The sequence below is a fragment of the Panthera pardus genome, unplaced genomic scaffold (assembly GCF_024362965.1).
Source record: "Panthera pardus isolate Hobbes unplaced genomic scaffold, ASM2436296v1 HiC_scaffold_12, whole genome shotgun sequence".
Lineage (NCBI taxonomy): Eukaryota > Metazoa > Chordata > Mammalia > Carnivora > Felidae > Panthera > Panthera pardus.
The window spans coordinates 37,200,196-37,222,522 of record NW_026526677.1 but is presented as its reverse complement, the minus strand read 5'-3'; the positions used below and the strand labels follow the sequence as shown (position 1 = coordinate 37,222,522).

General features: G+C 38.4%; 1 long non-coding RNA gene across 1 annotated transcript in view; it reads left to right on the top strand.

Moving 5' to 3' along the window:
• LOC109271264 (uncharacterized) overlaps positions 1 to 22,327 on the top strand; it is a 221,463-nt gene that overhangs the window by 25,273 nt on the left and 173,863 nt on the right. Inside the window, exon 2 of the long non-coding RNA XR_002081903.2 lies at positions 19,748 to 19,824. This is a non-coding gene — a long non-coding RNA (uncharacterized LOC109271264). The remainder of the gene's footprint in view (positions 1 to 19,747; positions 19,825 to 22,327) is intronic.

Below are 22,327 nucleotides of genomic sequence, written 5' to 3'. Positions count from 1 at the left end.
GGAGAACTTAGGAGAACTAATGAAGGTCATCCCATTCAACATTTCTTAAGTCAATAAATATTTCTGGAGTTTTGTATTAGGTAGTATTCTTTCAGTGGCGAGAACAGAAACATTGAGGAAGTGACAAACTGAAAGGGATTCTTTTTCGGTTTGCATGAGTAGGAAATACAGGAGGAAATTTCATTCGGTCAAATAATAATTACTCATTTCTGTGAGCTATGCTTCACTCTTCAGGTTGGCCTTTGTCTTGCTGAAAATAGATTTTTCTGTAGCTAATGGGGACCTCTAGCACCTCCTCTATCCTGCTAAACTATCATCCTTTACAATTTGACCCACAACCTGGGAGAAAGTCCTCATTCACAGCTTTTGGGGAGGACTCTGATTGGCACATATTACCAGTTAAGCGGACATATAAAATGCATAATTAAAAAACTCAAGTGAAATCACATTAAATATGACTAGTGTTGTAAATTAACGGAGCATCTCTTTTTTTTTTTTTAACTCAGAAATTTTAGCATTCTTATTTTAAGTTGAATCTAATCAACACTTTAGAAAAAGTGACAAATTATTTTTTCCTTCTTTGGACTTTTTTGTCCAGATACCAATATGGACGATTTAAATTCATCGTTGTTTTTAAAGATATCCAGGCAGAAAGAAGCCCAGGATGACAAATACAAAGAGTGGAATTCAACCTGTAAAAAAGTTAATAAAGGGTATAAAATGATGTTGACTGAAAGCTAGAAAGTTCTGACAAGGAAACATATCCATTGAGATTAGAAAATCCTTTAATAGGCTTTAGGGGCGCCTGGGTGGCTCAGTTGGTTGAGCGTCCGATTTCAGCTCAGGTCGTGATCTCACAGTTCGTGAGTTTGAGCCCCGTGTCGGGCCGTGTGCTGACAGCTTGGAGCCTGCTTTGGATTCTGTGTCTCCCTCTCTCTCTGCCCCTCCCTTGCTTGCACTCGGTCTCTCTCTATCTCTCTCAAAAATAAATAAACATTAAGAAAATCCTTTAATAGGCTTTAAATAATCATATTTATAGAGAGTCTACATTTACCTAAATCTTATTAAGTAGCAATGAAAACGGGGTAGAAGAAGAGGCTGCTTCTAAAAATACCTTGGTTCAAAATTCTCTGTGTTCCATTTTGATATAAGGTATTTTATGCAGCTAAACTACATTTCAGTTTTCCAGTGGGGCTAATAGGGATAATACTATTTCTTAGAGTTGTAAAATTTAAGGAATAATGTATTCAAGTATGCTCAAGTATTATTTTATTTTCCTCTTTAACTAATGGGTGGGTAATTTCTCATGTGTCTAAAGGTTTCATGTGGATAGCAAAAGAGCTGAGAATGGGTTGCCAAAGGAATATATAGCTTCTTTCTCCGTAAGAATAAGTAAAATACATAATAACTCTTTGGATTATTAGAATATTATGTGTGGGTACTTTAGAATAATTCTTAGAATCAGGAGGTCTAGCTATTTTGCAAATATCATTTTTTTTCTAGGGCGAGTAGAAGTCTTGCCCTTGCAGATAATCATCTAATGTCTCAGCAGCTCTTCAGGGTGTTTGCTTTTAGACAGAAAAATCCAGCAGGTGGCGCCTCCATCATAATATTTACACAGTAACGATTTGAAGTGAGAAAGAAAACAGAAAATTATCACATAGCCAGAAGATGGTGCTAGATGACCAATCTTTAAAAAACAACGTCTGCATTTCAAATAGGCAACTTCAATTTTACCGAACCTCAGAATTTATAATAAGCGTATTGTTGACACCATTGTTTGGGATTCTTCAGTAACTTCAGGAGCTTTAATTTTAAACTTCCAGTGTATTGCTTGTACAATAAAAGAACCTGACCAGCACATGAAAGAAAGAAATGCTTTCTGACTCTACTTTTTATCACTCACAGCCTTTACAATGAAAGCTTATATTTAAAATGTTTTATTTTGCTGTCCCTCTATCCTCATATGTTTCATGATTATACTTCTAAAAAATATATAAGCACTACTCACCTCAAATTCCTTGCTCCTTTCCTTTTATTCTTTCTCTGGAGATTCTCTCAAGAAGATGAGATAGTAAATTAACATACCTAGAAACCCACAGATACAGTTTCTGATGTATCCAAATAAGAAAAAAGAAATGTGTAGGGGCGCTTTGGTGGCTCAGTCAGTTGGGCGTCTGACTTCAGCTCAGGTCATGATCTCCTGGTTCCTGAGTTCGAGCCCCTTGTTGGGCTCTGTGCTGACAGCTCAGAGCCTGGAGCCCGCTTCAGATTCTGTGTCTTCCTCTCTCCCTCTCTCTTCGCCCCTCCCCCACTCTCCCCGAGCTCTCTCTCAAAACTAAACATCAAAAAACTTTTGAAAAAAAGAAAAAAGTGGGGTGCCTAGGTGGCTCAGTCGGTTAAGCGGCCGACTTTGGCTCAGGTCATGATCTCGCGGTCCGTGAGTTCGAGCCCTGCGTTGGGCTCTGTGCTGACAGCTCAGAGCCTGGAGCCTGTTTCGGATTCTGTGTCTCCCTCTCTCTGACCCTCCCCCGTTCATGCTCTGTCTCTCTCTGTCTGAAAAATAAATAAACGTTAAAAAAAATTAAAATAAAAAAAAAGAAAAAAGAAATGTGTTAAAACGCTTCTTTTGCTGTATTTTGTGGACTTAAAAATATTTATTTATTTATTTATTTATTTATTTATTTATTGTGCTTTGTGGACTTTCAAAAACTACTGTTTTAGTATCTTTGTACATTCAGTATTCAAGCCTTTCATCTTGCAAAATAATAGGAAATTAAAGTTAAACTGCTTTGTAACTTTGTTTTATAAAACCAAGCAAAATTATATTAGCAAAAATTATTTTCTAAAAAATTGTTGCTGGTTGATTTGGCATTCCAAACACTTCCCAGTTAAATATCTCCTAAAGCATCTATTTCTTTCTCACCAGCCACCCCATCTCCTTCATCATCTAGTCTTTGCTACTGGACCATCACGGTAGCCTGCCAATAGTTGACTTTCCTTCCTTCTTGCTTTCCCTCCATGTGTTTTCTCTCACAGGATCAGAGCCATATTTTATAAGTGCAAATTTGGTTGTTTCACTCCTGTTCTTAAAACCCTTCAATAACCTCCCATGGCTTCTAAATACCCAAACAAACCTTAACCACACCCAAAAGGCACTTCTCCAGGCGTACTCATACCATTCTTTCTAATCATTTTCTACACACATGCTACACCACCTTCCTCAGACTCTCTGCTCCCTCCTCCTAGAAGTCTGGTACAAGTCTTCTTTCAGTCAGGAAAGCTGTTCTCCCATGTCTCCACCTTTGTGTCTCATACGTGTTCTTCAGATCGAACTCAAACATCACGTTTTCCAGGAAGCCCGATCTATCACCGAGGTTTAGATCAAGGCTCTATACTATGTGCTCACACAGCACTGAGTGCCTCTCCTTAATGGCACTCCCCTCTGTAACTGGACATGATTTATGGCAGACATATCAATCAATGTCTTTTTTTGCCCTAACTCACATAAGCCTCATGAAGACAGAGGAGTGTTTGCTTTTCTCACTATTGTATTTCCAGAGTAAGAGTGTCACGCTTGACATGTGGGAAGCTCTCTATCAATTTTAGTAGATTGATAGAGTGAATGATCAATGATAAAAATCAGAGGCTTCTGAAAAATCCAGAGTGTTTTCCATTGGTGAGATGTTTACCCTTAAGAGAATGTCAGGATGCAGGTGATAGCTGTCATCAGATATCTACAAGGCTGTCATGTGGAGGAGGGGCTCCAAAGAGCTGATCTAAAACCAACAGCTTACAGGAGGAATTAAATCCAAGATTTTAAAAACACAGTATCTGAAAATAGAGTAAATTTCTGTAGTAGGTAAGGAACTGCCTGCATCCTAAGTTCGTAGTTTCTTGGTGGGGAGAAGAAAAGGGAATTACAAGACCAACAGGGCAGTTAGGTGGCTTTTGAAGTCCCTTTGAGCTTTGGGATTCTATGGAAGTATGATTTGTTATAAAAAAAAAAAAAAAAAGGGGGCGCCTGGGTGGCGCAGTCGGTTAAGCGTCCGACTTCAGCCAGGTCACGATCTCGCGGTCCGTGAGTTCGAGCCCCGCGTCAGGCTCTGGGCTGATGGCTCGGAGCCTGGAGCCTGTTTCCGATTCTGTGTCTCCCTCTCTCTCTGCCCCTCCCCCGTTCATGCTCTGTCTCTCTCTGTCCCAAAAATAAATAAAAAATGTTGAAAAAAAAAAAAAATTAAAAAAAAAAAAAAAAAAAAAGATCTGTCTTTCTTTCCCATGCTGGTTGCATTCTGAGGCCAATGATGAATGAGGTGGGGATTAGAGTTCTCTTTAGAGTTTTGGGGATTAAGTTTCATTATGTTTAGGACTTTAAAGAATGGTGATTGCCTAGCATGATCTGTACCATTAATTTCAGCTTAAACTCTTATTTCCAACCCCGTCTTGGGATACACTTGAAACAGGATACCTAGAACTTGTTTCTGATGTACTGCTTTCTCTGATAACTGAAATCATCTATTTCAAATTACATTTTTGATCTTTTTACTGAATCACTGATAATATTTGCTTTCAGGGGGTGGGACACATTCTGTACTTCAAGTACATTAATCTTCTTAATTTCATCTGTGAACATAAGTAGTTAATGAGCTCTTTGTACTATGAATCTATTTTTAGTCTACTGGAGGAAACAGGTTCAAGATCTTTACACTTAATATACTAAATCATCACTTTGCTGCCAACCCAGATTTTAGATCAAACTACAAGCAAAAATATTAATTCATCCTCAAGCCTCATAATACATAAATTAAGTAGTTCTTAACATTTTTTTTTTTTTTGGTAGATGGCACATGAAACCTGCATTTACATAGTTTTTTCAGTCAAGTGAACTCCAGCTGTACTAAGACACACATTACCTCATTGTTTAATCAAAATGAGGAAGCAATCTCAAAGTTGATTAATAGGATAAAGGTTAAATAAACTACATAAAGTGGGCCACATGAGGCCTTTTAAAAGAATGAGGTAGTGTAATAAGTACTGATATGGAAATATGTCCATGATATATTGTGAGGAGAAAATATCAAGTAGCAGAGAGTATGTACAGTGTGAGCATATTAAAAAAAAAGTAATGTATGTAAATGCATCAAAAGAGGTCACAAAGGTTTTGTCCCAATTGGCAACAGTGGTTATCCCTGGGCAGAGGGATTGCATACTGGGATGGCCAAAAAGATAAGAGGTCAGAAACTCCCTTTTTATATGTTTTTTTTTTTTTAAAAATACCTTTTATTTATTTTGAGAGAGAGAGAGAGAGAGAGAGAGAGAGAGAGAGAGAGAATAAGCAGGGGAGTGGCAGAGAAAGAGGGTGATAGAGAGAATCACAAGTAGGCTCCAGGCTATCAGCATGGAACCTGATGTAGGGCTCAATCCCATAAACCATGAGATCATGACCTGAGCTGAAATCAAGAGTCAGATGCTTAATTAACTGAGCCATTCAGACGCTCCTTTGTTTTTACATGTTTGATATACTTTGTAAGGTGGATCGTATTTTTCCCACATGCATTTACCTTAAAAAAAAAAAAAAAAAAACTAAGAAGGATGCAAAAGAATACAATCTAATGTTAGCTTTCTTCTATAAGAACAAAGAGGAGGAAATGAATCATAGCCAAAGAGACATAGAAGATTTTCATTTCCAGTGTGCACTGTTCAAATTCAGAGTTGTGTTGGGAGAAGAATAATAATGAAATCATACATAGAGATCAGACTATACAAACATACACTTCTGAATCATCCTTGCTCTTGTGTCTGCCAGCTCAAGAAGAAGTTCTAGACTTCTGAAAAGTCTCTTTCCACCTAAACTTTTTGAAAATCTTTTTTTAAAGTTTATTTATTTATTCGGAGGGAGAGAGAGAGAGAGAGAGAGAGAACGAGCGGGTGAGGGGCAGAGAGAGAGGGAGAGAATCCCAAGAAGGCTCTGTGCTGTAAGCGCAGAGCCCAATGTGGGGCTTGATCCCACGAACTGGGAGATCATGACCTGAGCCAAAATCAGGAGTCAGACACTGAACTGACCGAGCCATCCAGGAGCCCCATCCACCTAACATTTTTATGGGTTCGGGGATTTCCTAGCACACCATCTCACCATGTTTTTGTCCTGTCAGATAGCCCACTGCAGTTTCTCTACACAGATTGCTGTTGCTTTGCCAGGCGTAGGGGGCTATGGCAGGAATGTGAGAACTCTTCGCCACTGCACTATGTGTCCTGGTTTCTCTCAGGCTTGAGCAGACAAAAGGGAGACAGTACAAATGCATACACAGAAGAACGAACAAAGGGCATTTCTAGGAGTGGTAAAAAGGCCAACTTAAGTGAGAAATTTGTGTTGGAAAGGAATGGAATGAGATGTAAAAGAAATAGTTTTGTTATACAAGGTAGCTATACTTACAGTCACAATAAAGTGAAATATAGGTGACTCGGTAGGGTTGTGTGCAGCAAACAGAAATTAAGTATATTCAGCGGAAAGGAATTTAATACAAGATATTAAGTACTTTCACAGTTGTTGGAAGGGCTGAAAGAACAGTTTCTGGGCCAGACTTTCTGGACTGGTTTCTGGAATAATTCAGAGCTGATCCACAGGGGAAGCTCCTATCTCTGAAGCAGCCACACTGCTACATGCTGTCACAACTGCCTCCCACCCTGGAGAAAGAGCAGCTGAAGCTGTGATCCAGATGTTAGGAAGTTAGACTAGGAAGTCACTTGGTGTTTTCATGCCCACAGTAGTGGAGCAAGGACATGAGCGCAGCTGCAGGAAAGTCTCACATTTCTATATCACCAGCAACAACAGCCAAGAGAGGTAGGGAAACGGTCACCTCTGCATTCTGCCTTCCAAATCTCTCTCAAGTACTGGTGGCACATAATCTGCATCCAGAATGCTAGCTGCAAGAATATTGGGGGATCTAGATGATAGCTTTCCAGAACCTACGAATCAAAGAAGAGTAGAATGGGGGTTGACAGGCAAAGTATCCTCTGTACATAGAGAACTTCCAAGTAGAAAACTCTCACTGATAGTATCACCATCCAGATAAAATAGCCGTTAATATTCGGTTACATATCTATTATTTTTTCCATCTGTGTTAGTCCATCTACTTATCTCTCTAACCAAATATCTATTTCATCTATTCAATTGGAAGTAGTTATTATTTTTCTAGCTTGTTGAGCAGACCTTCCTACCCTTCTTCGGTACCTCAATCCATTCACCTTTTTCTGGCCAACAAACCTTATCACCTCCAACCCTAGTACCCTGAAGTCTAACTTATAGGTTATAGGAACCAAAAAGTTCCTTTTTTCCCTAATCATTATTCACCTCAGTTTTTGTCAGTGGTATCTGATATGTGACAACTCCTGATATGTGATGTGTGTTTGTGTATCATAGAATAGGACATACTTTGCAACCTGTGTTTTTCATGTATAAATATGGAGCGAGAGAGAGAGAGAGAGAAGAAAGAGAGAGAAAGGAGTGGGGAGAGAGAGAAGGGTTTATTACGAAGAATTGGCTCACGTGATTATGGAAGCTGAGAATTTCCTAGATCTGTGATCTGTAAGCTATAGACTCAGAAGAGTTAGTGGCATAATTCAGTCCTAGTCTGAAGGCCTAAGAACTAGGGGCCAATGGTTCAAATCCCAGTCTGAGGGCCAGCAAAGATGAAATGAGATATTCCAAACTCAAGCAGGCAGCAGGAAACAAAAAGGGGTCAATTCCTTCTTCCTTCACTTTTTGTTCTATCCAGTCCCTCAATAGATTGGATGATGCCCATCCTCACTGAAGAGCCTGATCTACTTGACTGAGTCCACTTATTCAAGTGCTGTCTTCATCTGAAAACACCCTCATAGACACATCTGGAAATATCATTGAGATATTCCTATTAGTTATTGGACTGACGAAAATCTAGAACTTCAAGGTAATGATATGAATTGCTTGATGAATATTGCCACTATTAAGATCACATGTTGTTTTCATTTTCTTATGTACTTTCCCCCACTATTTAAAGAAGCATTTCTCAACAGTCAGTCCTCATGTTATAGGGACTTTTTAACAGTCTTTTACTCCTGCCCCTTTCCGTGCTCCTCACAGGACAAGATTTGCGTCCTCTTTTTTGTGGCTCTGTCCTCTTTCTGTCTTCCTCATGTTTGGCATTTTTGATGGCCTGAAGTATCATTGGTTTTAGGGGAATTACTAGCACATATGAAACAGTATATTAGAAGATAGCAATTAAAAAAGCTTTAGCATCAGACAAACTTGGGTTTGAAGTCCAGCTCCATCTATTATTAGTTGCCTAATCCTGGGAAAATCTCTTTGAACTTTATTTTGTTATTTGTAAGGATTTTTACAGAGATAATATATAAAAGCAAGGTGTTTAGCACATAGGAAGTTAACATTACGAAGACAAATTGTCAATATGATTAGTATCTATTTTCTGCAGTCTGATGAATAAAACAATAATGAAAGCTTTTCCTGTACATTGTTATACTATTACTATTTTCCATCTTAAGCAATTGCTACTCACAATGCTGAGCTGTTTTTTTTTAATAAAGATTTATAAAACATAGTTATTTGAGATGAAATAAGGTTGGTGATTCAGGTTGAGGATTGTTTTCTGGAGTAGATGATACCAAGAAAAGTAAAGCTTCACAGAGAAGTTTCTATTGTGTGGTGATGATTTCAGCCCGACCTATTCTATTCACATAGACAATGGCAAAGTGTGTTATGTGGGCACGAATATTGACTGAGGACTGTCTGTGCTGCGATAAATTCTGTTTTAGATGTCTGTCCTAAAGCCTTCTATTTTAGCAGAGATCCCAGCAAGTCAGCAGCATTTTTTTTTTTTTTTTTTTTTTTTTTTTGTGGTGCAGTCAGAATAGTTTTCAGCTGAGTCCCTCTTTCTTCTTTAACATTTATCACCGTGGGTTCCTCGGGGTTGTGCAGCCCATACGAAACAAGGTTTACGTCCGCCTTTGGCTCATTTCTCTCCACATGCAGCATTCACCCCATAATGGGCTGCGCTGTGCTCCAGCATCCTGCAGAAAAAGCGCTGGTGTGATTCATCTCCTTCCTGTGGATGTCTCAGCTGCTTTGTCACCCCTGCCTTACATTGCAGCCCAAGAATGATGAGAGGAAACAAGAGCAGAGATGTTGCTTATAGTACCTGAAGATGATTTCTCAGGGGAGAGTAACCAAAGGGCTCCTCCTGTAAGCAGCAGATTGCAATTTTAGACTGCATACTGCACTTTGCAAAGAAACGAATACTAACTAACCCTTTTGAATAAAACTTGAATTCTGTTTCCAAACTTCTGACTTTTTTTTCTGGTTACTTTTTGAGAAAAGGGTGGAAAGAACAAGGATAGCGCATACACCACCATGTTTTTCTCTACTCTTGCTCAGGGCTAGGGTGGTTGCACATCCAAATGTGTCTCTTCCTTTCTTGCTAAAGGGATTCCAAATGGGTCTGTAGGGTGCCCAGTATCGTGATATATTTTTGTCTGGGAGTTGGAGGCCAATGAGATGTAAGGCAATCCCAGTGCGGGATATCCTAGAAATAATTTGCCTTCCTGGGAAAAGCATGCAAGCGGAAACCTGTTTTGTCCATGCTTCTTTCTTCTTTTTATGTCAGTGTCGAAACATGTTTTTTTTAAATTAATATTAATTAACAATGTAGTTAACTAGCACTGATATATTAGTACAATACAGTATTTCAACAATTCTGTATGTTACTGAGTGCTCATCAAGCTAAGTGTACTCTTAATCTCCTTCACCTATTTCAACCATTTCCCCCAGCCACCTGCCCCCTGGTAACCCTCTGTTTGCTATAGCTAAGAGTTTATTTTTTGGTTTTCCTCTCTTTTTTTCCGTTGTTCATTTGTTTTGTGTCTTAAATTCCACAGAAGAGTGAAATCATGTGGTGTTTATCTTTCTTTGATTGCTTATTGCACTTAGAATTATATACTGTAAGTCAATCCATGCAATTGCAAAAATGGCAAGATTTTATTCCTTTTTATGGTTGAATAATATTCCACTGTGTGTGTGTGTGTGTGTGTGTGTGTACCCATGTACCACATATATCACCTCTTCTTTATCCATTCATCTATCGATGGGTACTTGGACTGTTTCCATAATTTGGCTATAGCAAATAAAGCTCCAATAAACATAGGGGTACACATATCCCTTCGAATTTGTGTTTTTGTATTCTTTGGGTAAATACCCAGTAGTGCAATTACTGGATCTTAGGGTAGTTCTATTTTTAACTTTTTGAGGAAACTCGACACTATTTTCCAAGTGACTTTACCAGTTTACATTCCCAAACAGTGAACGAGGGTTCTTTTTTCTCCACATCCTCACCAACACTTCATTTCATAGGTTTTTGATTTTAGCTATTCTGACAGGTGTGAGGTGGTATATCACAGTGGTTTTGATTTGCACTTCCCTGACGATGAGTGATGTTGAGTGATGTTTCATGTGTCTTTTGGCCATCTGTATGTCTTCTTTGGAGAAATGTTTGTTCATTTCCCTATTTTTTAAATGGGATTATTTGAGGTTTGGGGTATTGTGTTTTATAAGTTCTTTATATATTTTGGATACTAACCCTTTATCTGATATGTCATTTGCAAATATCTTCTCCCATTTCTTAGGTTTTCTTTTAGTTGTGTTGGTTTTTTTCTTTGCTGTGCAGAAGCTTTTTATTTTGATGTAGTCCCAATAGTTTTGTTTTTTTTTCCTTTTGTTTCCCTTGCCTCAGGAAACATTATCTAGAAAGATGTTGTTATGGCCAATGTCAGAGAAATGCCTGCCTGTGCTCTCTTCTGAGATTTTTTATGGTTTCGGGTCTCACATTTAGGTCCTCAATCCATTTTCAGTTTATTTTTGTGTATAGTGTAAAAAAGTGGTATTTCACTCTTTTGCGTGTAGTTGTCCAGTTTTCCCAACCCATTTGTTGAAGAGACTGTCTTTTTCTCATTGCATTTTCTTTTCTCCTTTGTTGAAGATTAGTTGGCCATATATTGTGGGTTTATTTCTGGGCTTTCTACTCTGTTCCACTGATATATGTGTCTCTTTTTGTGTCAGTACTATATGGTTTTGATTACTACAGATTTGTAATATAACTTGAAGTCTGGAATTGTGATACCTCCAGTTTTGTTTTTGTTTTTCAAGATTATGTTCGTTATTCTGGGTCTTTATTGGTTCCATACAAATTTTAAGATTGTTTATTCCCGTTCTGTGAAAATGTTGTTGGTATTTTGATAGGGATTGCATTAAATATGTAGATTGCTTTGGATAGTATAGACATTTTACCAATATTTGTTCTTTTAATCCATTAGCATGGTAAATCTTTCCATTTCTTTGTGTTGTCTTCAATTTCTTTCATCAGTGTTTTATAGTTTCAAAGTACAAGTTCACCTCCTTGATTAAGTTTATTTCTATGTGTTTTATTCTTTTTGGTGCAATGGGATTTTTGTAAATGGGATTGTTTTCTTTTTTTAATTAAAAAAATCTTTATTTATTATTTAAAAAAATTTTTTTTTAATGTTTATTTATTTTTGGGACAGAGAGAGACAGAGCATGAACGGGGGAGGGGCAGAGAGAGAGGAAGACACAGAATCAGAAGCAGGCTCCAGGCTCTGAGCCATCAGCCCAGAGCCTGATGCGGGGCTGGAACTCACGGACCGCGAGATAGTGACCTGAGCTGAAGTCGGACGCTTAACCGACTGAGCCACCCAGGCGCCCCTTTTTTTTATTATTTTTGAGAGAAAGAGAGACAGAGTGCAAACAGGGGAGGGACAGAAAGAGGGAGACACAGAATCTGAAGCGGGCTCCAGGCTCTGAGCTGTCAGCACAGAGCCCAACATGGGGCTCAAACTCATGGAATGTGAGCTCATGACCTGAGCTAAAGTTGGATGCGTAACCAACTGAGCCACCCAGGTGCCCCTAAATGGGATTGTTTTCTTAATTTCACTTTTTGTTGCTTCATTTTTAGTGTATAGAAATACAACAGATTTCTGTACATTGATTCTGTATCCTGTGACCTTACTGAATTCATTTATCAGTTCTAGTAGTTTTTTGGTGGAGTCTTGAGGGTTTTCTACATATAGTATTATGTCATCTACAAATAGTAAAAGTTTTACTTGTTTACCAATTTGGATGACTTTTGTTCCTTTGTCTTGTCTGATTGCCATGGCTAAGATTTCCAGTGCTATGTTGAATAAAAGTGGTGAGAGTGGACATCCACGCCTTGTTCCTGACTTTGCAGGAAAAGCTGTCATTTTTCTCATGGTGTCTGATGTTAGTTGTGAGTTTTTCATGAAGGCATTACACACAGCTGTTTCTTCTAAACATACTTTATTGAGGATTTTTATCATGAATAGATTTATACTCTGTCAAATGCTTTTTCTGTATCTTTTGAAATGATGATATGGCTTTTATCCTTTCTCTTATTGATGTGATGTCTCATGTTGATTGCTTTGCAAATATTGAATTACTCTTGCTTCTCAAGCATAAATCCCACTTGATCACTGTGAATGATTTTTTTAATGTATTGTTGGATTTGGTTTGCTAATACTTTGTTGGAAATTTTTGCGTCTATGTTTATCAGAGATGTTGTCCTGTAGTTCTCTTTTTTTATTTTTTTATATTTTTAAGTTTATATATTTATTTTGAGTGAGAGAGAGAGCATGTGTGAACAGGGAAAGGGCAGAGAGAGGGAGAGGGAGAATCCCAAGCAGGGTCCCTGCTGTCAGTGCAGAGCCTGATTCGGGGCTCATTCTCACAAACTGTGAGATCAGGACCTGAACTGAGATCAAGAGTTGGGAGCTTAACGTACTGGGCCACCCAGGTGCCCCTGTAGTTCTCTTTGTATGTGGTGTCTTTATCTGGTCTTGGTATCAAGTTAGTGCTGGTCTCATAAAATAACTTTGGAAGTTTTGTTTCCTCTTCTATTTTTCAAAAAAGTTTGAGAAGAATAGTTATTAACTCTTCTTTAAATATTTGGTAGAATTCGCCTATGAAGCCATCTTGTGCTAGATTTTTGTTTGTTGTGAGTTTGTTGATTTCTGATTCAATTTCATTGCTGATATTCAGTCTGTTCAAATTTTCCATTTCTTCCTGCTTCAGTTTTGGTAGGATATATGTTTCTAGGTATTTTCCATTTCTTCTAGATTGTTCAAATTTTTGGCAAATAATCTTTCATAATATTCTTTAACAATTGTTTGCATTTCTGTGGTGTTGGTTGTTATTTCTCCTGTTTCATTTCTAATTTTGTTTATTTGAGCCCTCTACCTCTTTTATGAGTCTGGCTACAGGTTTATCAATATTGTTGATCTTTTTAAAGAACCAGTTCCTGGTTTCATTGATGTGTTGTACTGGTTTGTTGTTGTTGTTGTTGTTGTAGCTATGTTTTTAGTTCCTATATCATTTATTTCTACTGTTTTGGGGTTTTGTTTGTCCTCTTTTCCTAGCTGCTTTAGGTAAGGTTAGGTTGTTTATTTGAGATTTTTCTTGCTTCTTGAGGTAGGACTGTGGTACTATAAACTTCTCTCTTAGAATTATTGTTGCCATATCCTGAAGTTCTTGGACTGTTGTGTTTTCATTTGCATTTGTTTCCATGTATTTTTTAACTTGTTCTTTGATTTTTTGAATGACCAATTCATTGTTTAGTAGCATGTTATTTAATCTCCATGTATTTGTGCCTTTTCCATATTTTATCTTGTGGTTGATTTCTAGTTTCACAACACTGTTGTCAGAAAAAAAATTATGGTATGTTTTCAGTCTTTTTGAATTTGTTGAGACTTGTTTTGTGGTGTAATATGTGGTATACTCTGGAGACTGTTTCATGTACACTTGAAAAGAAAGTGTATTCTTCTGCATTAGGATGGAATGTTCTGAACATATCTGTGAAATCCATCTGGTCCAGTGTGTCATTCAAAGCCACTGTTTCCTTGTTGATTTTCTACTTGAATGATTTGCCCATTGATGTAAGTGGGGTGTTAAAGTCCCGTACAGTTATTGTATTACTATTGGTTAGTTCCTTTATGTTTTTTACTCTGTTTTATGTATTTGGGTGGTCTCACATTGGGTGCATAAATATTCATAATTTTTATATCTTCTTGTTGGATTGTCCCCTTTATTATTATATAGTGTCCTTTATCTCTTATCCCAGTCTTTGTATTAAAGTCTATTTTGTGTGATATAAGTATTGCTACTCTGGCTTTCTTTTGATATCTGTCTGCAAAATAAATGTTTTTCCATCTCATCACTTTCAATCTACATGTGTCTTTAGGTGTGAGTCTCTTATAGGCAGCATTTAGATGGTTCTTGTTTTTTTTAATCCATTCCATCACCCTTTGTCTTTTAATTGGAGCATTTAGTCCATTGACATTCAAAGTAACCATTGACAGGTATGTATTATTTTGTTACCCGTTTTGTGTTGTGTTTGTAGTTCTGTTACTTTCTTCCCTTGCTCTCTTCTCCCATGATACATTGGCTTCCTTTAGTGATATAGTTGTGGTTTTTTTCTCTTTATTTTTTTGCATATCTATTACTGGATTTTGATTTGTGGTTAACATTAAGTTTGTATGTAAGATCTTCTCTATATAGCAGTCTACCTTGAGTTGATGGTTGCTTACTCCTCTCCTTGCCATATTTTAGGTATATGGTGTCATACTTTATATCATTTTATTTTGTGAGTCCCTTCACTAATTTTTAAAGATATGCTTATTTTTACTGCTTTTAGTTTCTTTTCTTATTCTTACTTATGGTCTTTGCTCTCCACTGAGAGAGTCCTCTAATATTTCTTGTAGGGCTGGTTTAATGGTCATGAATTCCTTTAGCTTTGTTTGTCTGGGAAACTCTTTATCCCTCCTTCTATTCTGAGTGATAGCCTTGATGGATACAGTATTCTTGGTTGCACTTTTTTTTTTCCCTTTCAGCACTTTGAATATATCATGCCACTCCCTTCTGGCCTTGAAGTTTCTGTTAAAAAGTCTGCTTTTTAGGTTTCCCTTTTATGTAACTGTCTTCTTTTCTATTTCTTCTTTTAGGCAGGGCCTTTATCTTTTTTTCTATTTCTTCTTCCCTCATTATCACTACTTTTTGCCATTTTAATTACTATGTATCTTGGTGTGGACGTCCTGATTTTGTTTGGGGAGGTTTGTGTCTCCTGACACAATCTGAATATCTGCTTCCTTCCCTAGATTTGGGAAGTTTTCAGCTTTTATTTCTTTAAATAAATTTTCTGCTCCCTTTTCTCTCTCTTCTTCTATGATCCCTATTATGCAAATATTATTATGCTTGATGGATTTGGTGAGTTCCCTAAGTCTATTCTCATTTTGAATAGTTTTTTTCTCTCACCTGCTCAGCTTGATTACTTTCCATTACTCTGTCCTCAGGTTGCTGATTTGTTCTTCTGCTTCCTCTGGTCTGCTCTTTATTCCATCTAGTATATTTTTAATTTCATTTATTGTGTTCTTCATCTCTGATTGATTCTTTTTCTGTTTCTTTTTTAAGGACTTTACTGATGTTCTCCACTCTTTTCTCAAGTTCAAGGAATGTCTTTATGATCATTACTTTTAATTTTCTATTAGCCATATTACTAATCTCTGTTTGATTTAAGTCTCTTGCTATGGTTTTGTCCTGTTCTTTCTTACCAAAACTTAGCACTTCATGGGTGTCTCCTATGAGTATTGTGTGCACAAAGGCTGAGCTGTCTTTGCCGTCATCTGTAGTGCCTGTTGTGATAACTGTTTCGTCCCTGAATTGTTAGTGGATCAATCTGGGGCTGCCTTGGTCTTGAGTTGAGTCAGATGAGTCATTTACCAGACATGCAGTAGCACCAAACTGCAGGACACTTCCCTTGTGTTGTCCCCTTTATTGGTGGGCAGGGCCTAAAATCAGAAAAGCTGTCTGCCCCACCCCACTGCTGAGGCCACAATCTAACTGGTGTATAATGGTTATCTTTTTTTCTCCCCATGACAGGAGTCACTTTAGACTGGTGGTGCTGGCCCCTGTTGGCACTACTTGCATACTGCCAGGCTTGTGATCCTGGTTTGAATGGACTCTGGCCAAGGGTATATTGGAGGGGGCAGATCCAAATGTGCTGGGGGATGGGTCACATAGTGCCTGCAAAGTTTGTGCACTCGTGAGAGGGGATGTGCCACCATTGCTGAGACCAGGGCCAGCTGACTGGATCCATAAAGTGTGCATGGGCAAGGCATGCAATTTTAACAAGGTGCATGCCTGTCCTCCATGGGAGGGGATCCGCCGCAGCAGCAACAACTGCCGCAGCAGCCAGAATGAGGCTTCAAAAAGTGTGTGGGTCAGAAGTTATGTTGTTCACAGTGGTTATGCAGGTCTTCAGAGGGAGGGGGCTCATAGAGCTGGGACTGAGGCAAGTATGAGTGGAAAGGGCAAATTCACTGAGGCAGGGGCGGTGAGTGCAGTACTCGTAGCAAGTTAGGTAGTGAGTGTCAGCACCAGGCTGGGTTTTGCAGGTGGCAATGTGTTTATATTGGGGGATGGGGGAGGTAAATGGTGCCAGCCAGCTCCTTTTTTCCTGGAAGAGTCTCCCAGGGATCTCTGTCCCTCTGGGACATTCTCTGAGATTAGTAAATAACTCTCCCTCCTATATGCCTCAAACATTTTCAAACTGCTTCTTCTATGCTGTATCTCCACAGACTATTTGTTGTGTTGTCTCTTTAAGGGTGGGGACTTAGCTTCCTATGCCCTTCCTGCTCTTCCAGAACTGAGTCCACTGATTTTTAACATTCTAAGCTTTAAGAATGTTGAAAGAATTCACAGAATTCAAAATTCAGCCCCTCTAGTTTTCAAAGCCAAATGCTATGGAGATTAATCTTCCTTGTGTGGGCTCCCCAGTGTGATCCTCTTTTTCTCTCCCTTCTCTGTGCCTGTGGGTCCCTCCATCCAGCAGACAGTCCCATGGTCTGTTTAACTCCCCACTGTGTCTCTTCCCTTCCTATCCTCTTTGATGTGGCCTCTAAATTTAGTTGTGGAGTTTGTTCTGCTATCCTTCAGGTTGTTTTCTGGGTTATTTACACTGATGTGTGTGTTATCTAGTTGTATCCTAGGGATGGTGTGGGCTTAGGGTCCTCCTACTCCATCATCTTCCCTGCCACCAATTCACCCATGCTTTCTTTTTTCTGCTTGAAAAGCTGTTGTGCCCCAAGCTGTGGCAGCAATCTCCCTGTCATGTTGGGATTCATTGACAGCACAGGGATGGCAGAGGGAAAATTCAGAAAGAGTTTGGATCTTCGATAACAATGTTGAAAGGCTTCTCCAACACTAGCATGTCCTACCTCTAGACTTCTGATTTGGTATGATAGAAAGTGCCAATGTTGTTTTAACTGGTTTTAATTGGAGATTTTGTTCTTTCAGTGGCAGGCTTTCTCATTGATGAGCATGGTACTTGAAGTCCTTTTTGATTTTTGGAGCAGACTGAGTCATCCTTTCCCTGAATTTGTGCCAGGATGTAGTGGAATAAAATGGAGTCAGGAAGGATGGGCATCTGAAGCATTCAGATGAGGAAAAAGTCTTCCTAGTGCAAATCAATTTCCAAGAAGCTTAGAGTCTTCCTAGTGCAAATCAATTTCCAAGAAGCTTAGAGATTCAAAGCCAAGGAAAATCCTAACGTCCAAGTATACCCAAAGCTGATAATAAAACATAAAACACAAAAGATCACAATTCCCTGGGTGGGACAGCAGAAGGAAGAGTATGGGTCAAGTGAGATAATTAAGTGTATTTCCATGAAAAAGATAGGATGCCCAAGGCTGATAGTTATTGGATGCTCTCTTGCCCCCTAAGGAGTGTGTGATCCTGGCTTAAAAGCACAACTTCAGAGAGATAAATGAGTCTTCTTTCTAACATCCTAGCGTCTTTTACATTCCCCTTTCCCTAAGCTCTGAACCACAGAAGGCATCTTGTGGTAAGAAGCGGATTTGTAGGTTTCTGAATGAAAAGTTATGCTCTGTGATTTTCTACAGAATAGCTCCTATTCTAAAATCACCAGCCAAAGCAACATTCTGCTCAGAAAGTGGTAAAAATATGCTTAGGGAATGTTCATATACTGTGCTTCATATAGTCAAATTAAGAAGCCTTTCCCCAGAGCCTTTTATGAGTTTGGCACTGGACTAGTTACCATCTTTCAGGAATAACAGTGCCATATTGTACAAGAACCTTATAAAATTCACAACAAAATATAGCAAAGAACACAATTTCTTTTTCTATCAAGTTAGTTTTTCTCTTTAAAGACAATCTTTATCTATCAGAATCAGTAGAATCTGTTTCTCTAATACAACATGAAATACCTATCTATGATGTTTCTCTTCCAATAAGTAGACATCAATAAGGGGTTGGCCAGCCTCTGTAGAGAACGGAGAAAGAACACCCACCTGGAAACAAATTATATGTATTTCATAATCATTTGTCAAATCTTCCTGAAACATCTGAATTCAGCATTAGGTGCTGTTATCAGTCAGCATTATTAAGTACAAGCAACAGTAATAACTACTCCAAGCAGAAGACATATCAAAAGCTTATTGCCAGCTGTCAGAATCTCTAAATGGTACAAAACCAAGGTTAGAAACTATGTAGCCAATAACAATTCCCCAAATGACACTGAAGAACTGGTCTAGATGCCACAGCACTGACTTGGTCATAGTTACCACAGTTTACTCTTCAGACACCATCAAAACTGATCCATGGCACTATCTTTAGATATGCAGTGTGGCTTACCAGGGATGGAACCCTTCTACTGATGGCACCCTTTGCAGAATAGACTCTATGTAGTTACTGGTTTTTGCACTATTAACATAAGATTCAAAAGCTAGGATGTATATGTGATTAGAGGAGACCAGAGACTGGACTACATCCCTGAGCTTCAGTTGGAAGAAAGACCAGGAAAACAAGCATTTGGAATATTCTTCTTTTATAATAGAAAATGGGATTTGTCTCATTAGGTAGGGGTTTGCTAAACCAGTGATTTGGGGAGGCATTAACCATGTCTGTAGACACTTTTTATTGTTTATGCTTTGGCTTTTAAAGCCTCTGGTATTTTTTCCAGTCAACCTCTAAATTCTTATGCCAGTAAATAGCTGAGTGCTGGTCACTTTAAGAGTTCTATTAGAGGATATGCAGCTACTGTGGCCACACCTTGGATTTGAACAAAGTCTGCCTGACTTTAAAGTTTATGAATACTCACTGGAATAGTTCATAGTATTTTACATGTATATAGGCTGCTGGAAATATTTTGGCCACCATAGTTTATTCCTGGATTGCTGAATTTTGAAATCTTTAATTGCCAGTCCATATCCTGTTCTAGGTAATAAAGTGAATGATGTAATTGTTCCCTTTAAAACACTGGGAAAAAAGAAGCATGTGGAGCTGCTAGAGAATGGCTTATACTCAGAAAGAAAGAATAGAGCCTGCTAATTGTGCAGGCTCTGGTGCTAGTATTCTTGGTTTCTAATCCTGGCTCTTCAGGTGATTCAGGGGGTAGATTTGATCAAATTACCCATCTTTGTGTCTCATTTTGCTCATCTATAAAGTGTAGATAAATGTACTTCTCACAGAGTTTTGCTGTGAAAATTAAATTAATTAATGTACAGGAAGCACTCAGAATAGTGCCTAGAATGTGATAAAAACTCAAAGAGTGTTGATTATTATTACTTTCTTGAAGTACTGATTTTCATTTTTTTTTCATAGTGAAAATATCACTTCAGATGGAATCTTAATGGAAAGCCAGAAATTAATGGAAACTGAATAATAGCAGAGCTGCTTTGGTAAGTAAGATGGGAGTCCTCATTTCACTCAGTCTCAGGTTTCCTTTAAGGCATCGCCGGTAGATGGCAATAGTTCAGATTTGTCAAACTTTTACCCTGTACCAGGTTCTGTGCTCAGTTGGCTTGCATTTTTTTCATGTGATAAGTACAATGACCCTGTGAAGTAGGTATTGTCTCCATATACAGATTTACTTATTTATAGGTGATGAGACTGAGGCTTTTTGAATGTTAATAACTTGCAAGGAGTCACATATCCAGTAACTGTCAAAGTCAAGACTGGAGCCAAATCTGCCTGATGGCCATGAATCAAATATTCTTAACCAACTCATTGCGCTGCCTACCCTTGTGGATCAGGTGCCTGGTTTTAACACAATTATAGATGAATTGGGCCATTCTTGCTTCTTGCAGTGATGAAATATTGGTTGGACTCCTGGGTATTACCCAGGAATCAATTAGGAGAACACTTTTTTATATGAATTTGGGAATCTCTACTGTATTAAATTATGTGAGATATGAATCCAAAGAAGCTGAATTCACTGGGATGAGTATAACTATTAGGTATGGAAGTGAAACAAATACTATGCATGATTATAAAAAGATAGCTAATTAACAAAGAAGCAATAAAAGGCTCAGATTAGTTTAAAAGGGCAAAATATTATTGATGCTTATTTCTTTGGGTCAATGTTCAGAATCATAAAATTCACAAAAAGCTACTGGAAACTCCTATGTGGAGAAATTTCTACTTGTCTGACAGCCAGAACCTTTATGATATCTGGTGATGGGCAATCTCCTGCTCAGAGTAGATGTTTTCCCGGTAGTCCTCTTGATATTCTCCTTTCTATAATGAATCCTTCAGCAGGAAGCAACTTTTTTATTCTTAGGTGCTGCCATCTTGTGTTCTATTTCCCACTGATATCTGGAAACTTGTCAGGAGAAGGCACTGTTTTTCCTTTGTTCCTCCTTCCTGCTGCTACTTAGGTGGCAGGAAAGAAATTTCCAGACTTCCTGCATCATAAAGATCACAAAGTGTATGACTGTTTACTATCTCCCCGACCCAGGCCTAAAGGGACAATTGGAAGAAATTGTTGCAGGACCATGGACAGAGTCAAATAAGATGTTCATTGTGATAGGAGAAAAGATCTTTCATTAAGATACACAAATTACTTGAAAGGAACTAGCTAGTGGAAGCAGTACCATGATCTTACTCTTTGAAAACTGCTCAGGGGTACCCTTTGGGTAAATCCAAGTGGAAGCCAGAAGGTACTAAAAGCTATTGATGTAGCTCATGCAAGTCAGCCTCTGAAGGCAGCAATCAAGAAGATGGGTAAAAAGTAGAATGAATGAAGAAATGCGTGCACGTGCACATACACACACAGAAATACACACTTAATGAAAATCCACTTCATGACAGTTAGGGTGCAAAATTCACTCCTTGGCTACAATGACGGAATTTTTTATTATCAGTGGAGCTGGCCTTGGCAAAAAGTTTCTTGTATTTCATTGCACTTTGTTATAACTCTAAATCAGCCAGCTAGAAAAATTGAAAAGTAAGCTAATTTACTTCTCAAAATTTGCAAATACTTGTATCAGATGAAACTGCAGAACAAAAATCTCATTAGTCCCCCAAGAGACAATTTTTGTAATAGCATAATTAAAGCTGTCAGTCATAGGTACTGGAGCAAATGATCAGAAATATATTATCCCTTTAGTCCTTCAGCATGGATGCTTTTCAGACCAACCCATACCTGTTGCATAGATTGGATACATTTTTATTCTACATATTAACTTTAGTGATCTACAGTAGGTCTAGCTGTATAGTGAACCATGATATATTCTTATCATGAGTAGTCCAGCTAGTTTAAGTGCACTTCCAAGGGAATTCAAGCACGTGGTCCCTAAGGCTGAGAAAAAAATGTGTTTCTTTCTGGATATCATGTATATATAGCTGCAGGTTTGCATTAAAGGAGATTTTCAAGGTTCCTGCTAAAGGGGTCTAAGTTTCAGAAGTTACACCATTACAATGAATTCAACTTTACTGTCCCTGAAGCTTTCACCATTTTTGAGTTTTCAAAATGGTCATTAATGGATGTGCATGTTAACTTGTTAAATAAATTATGAGAGGACTTTACCACTGAATTGAGGGTGTCAGGGAATTTGTTTGTTGAGGTGGCTGTAAAGGTAAGGTATCCATTCCCCTGAAACCAGGCCCTCTGTAGTTAACTCTTGGAGGGATACTGAACCAAGAAGAATTCTCTGCTCTGCCTTCCATCTCAGACTCCCAGCTCTTAGTATGGACATCTCGCCTGGCTCCAGTCCCTAAAGGACAGAACTCTGCTCATTAAAACCAGTAGCACTATATCTGGTCAGAAACAGGAAAGGAACCATTTAACCCAGAGGAGGTGATCTATCAGGGAAGTTCAGAGAGGAAGAACCTTACAAAACCACCCCAACTTCTCAGGACCAGCATTCTTAGTCTATTTTGGCTGATATAACAAAATACCCT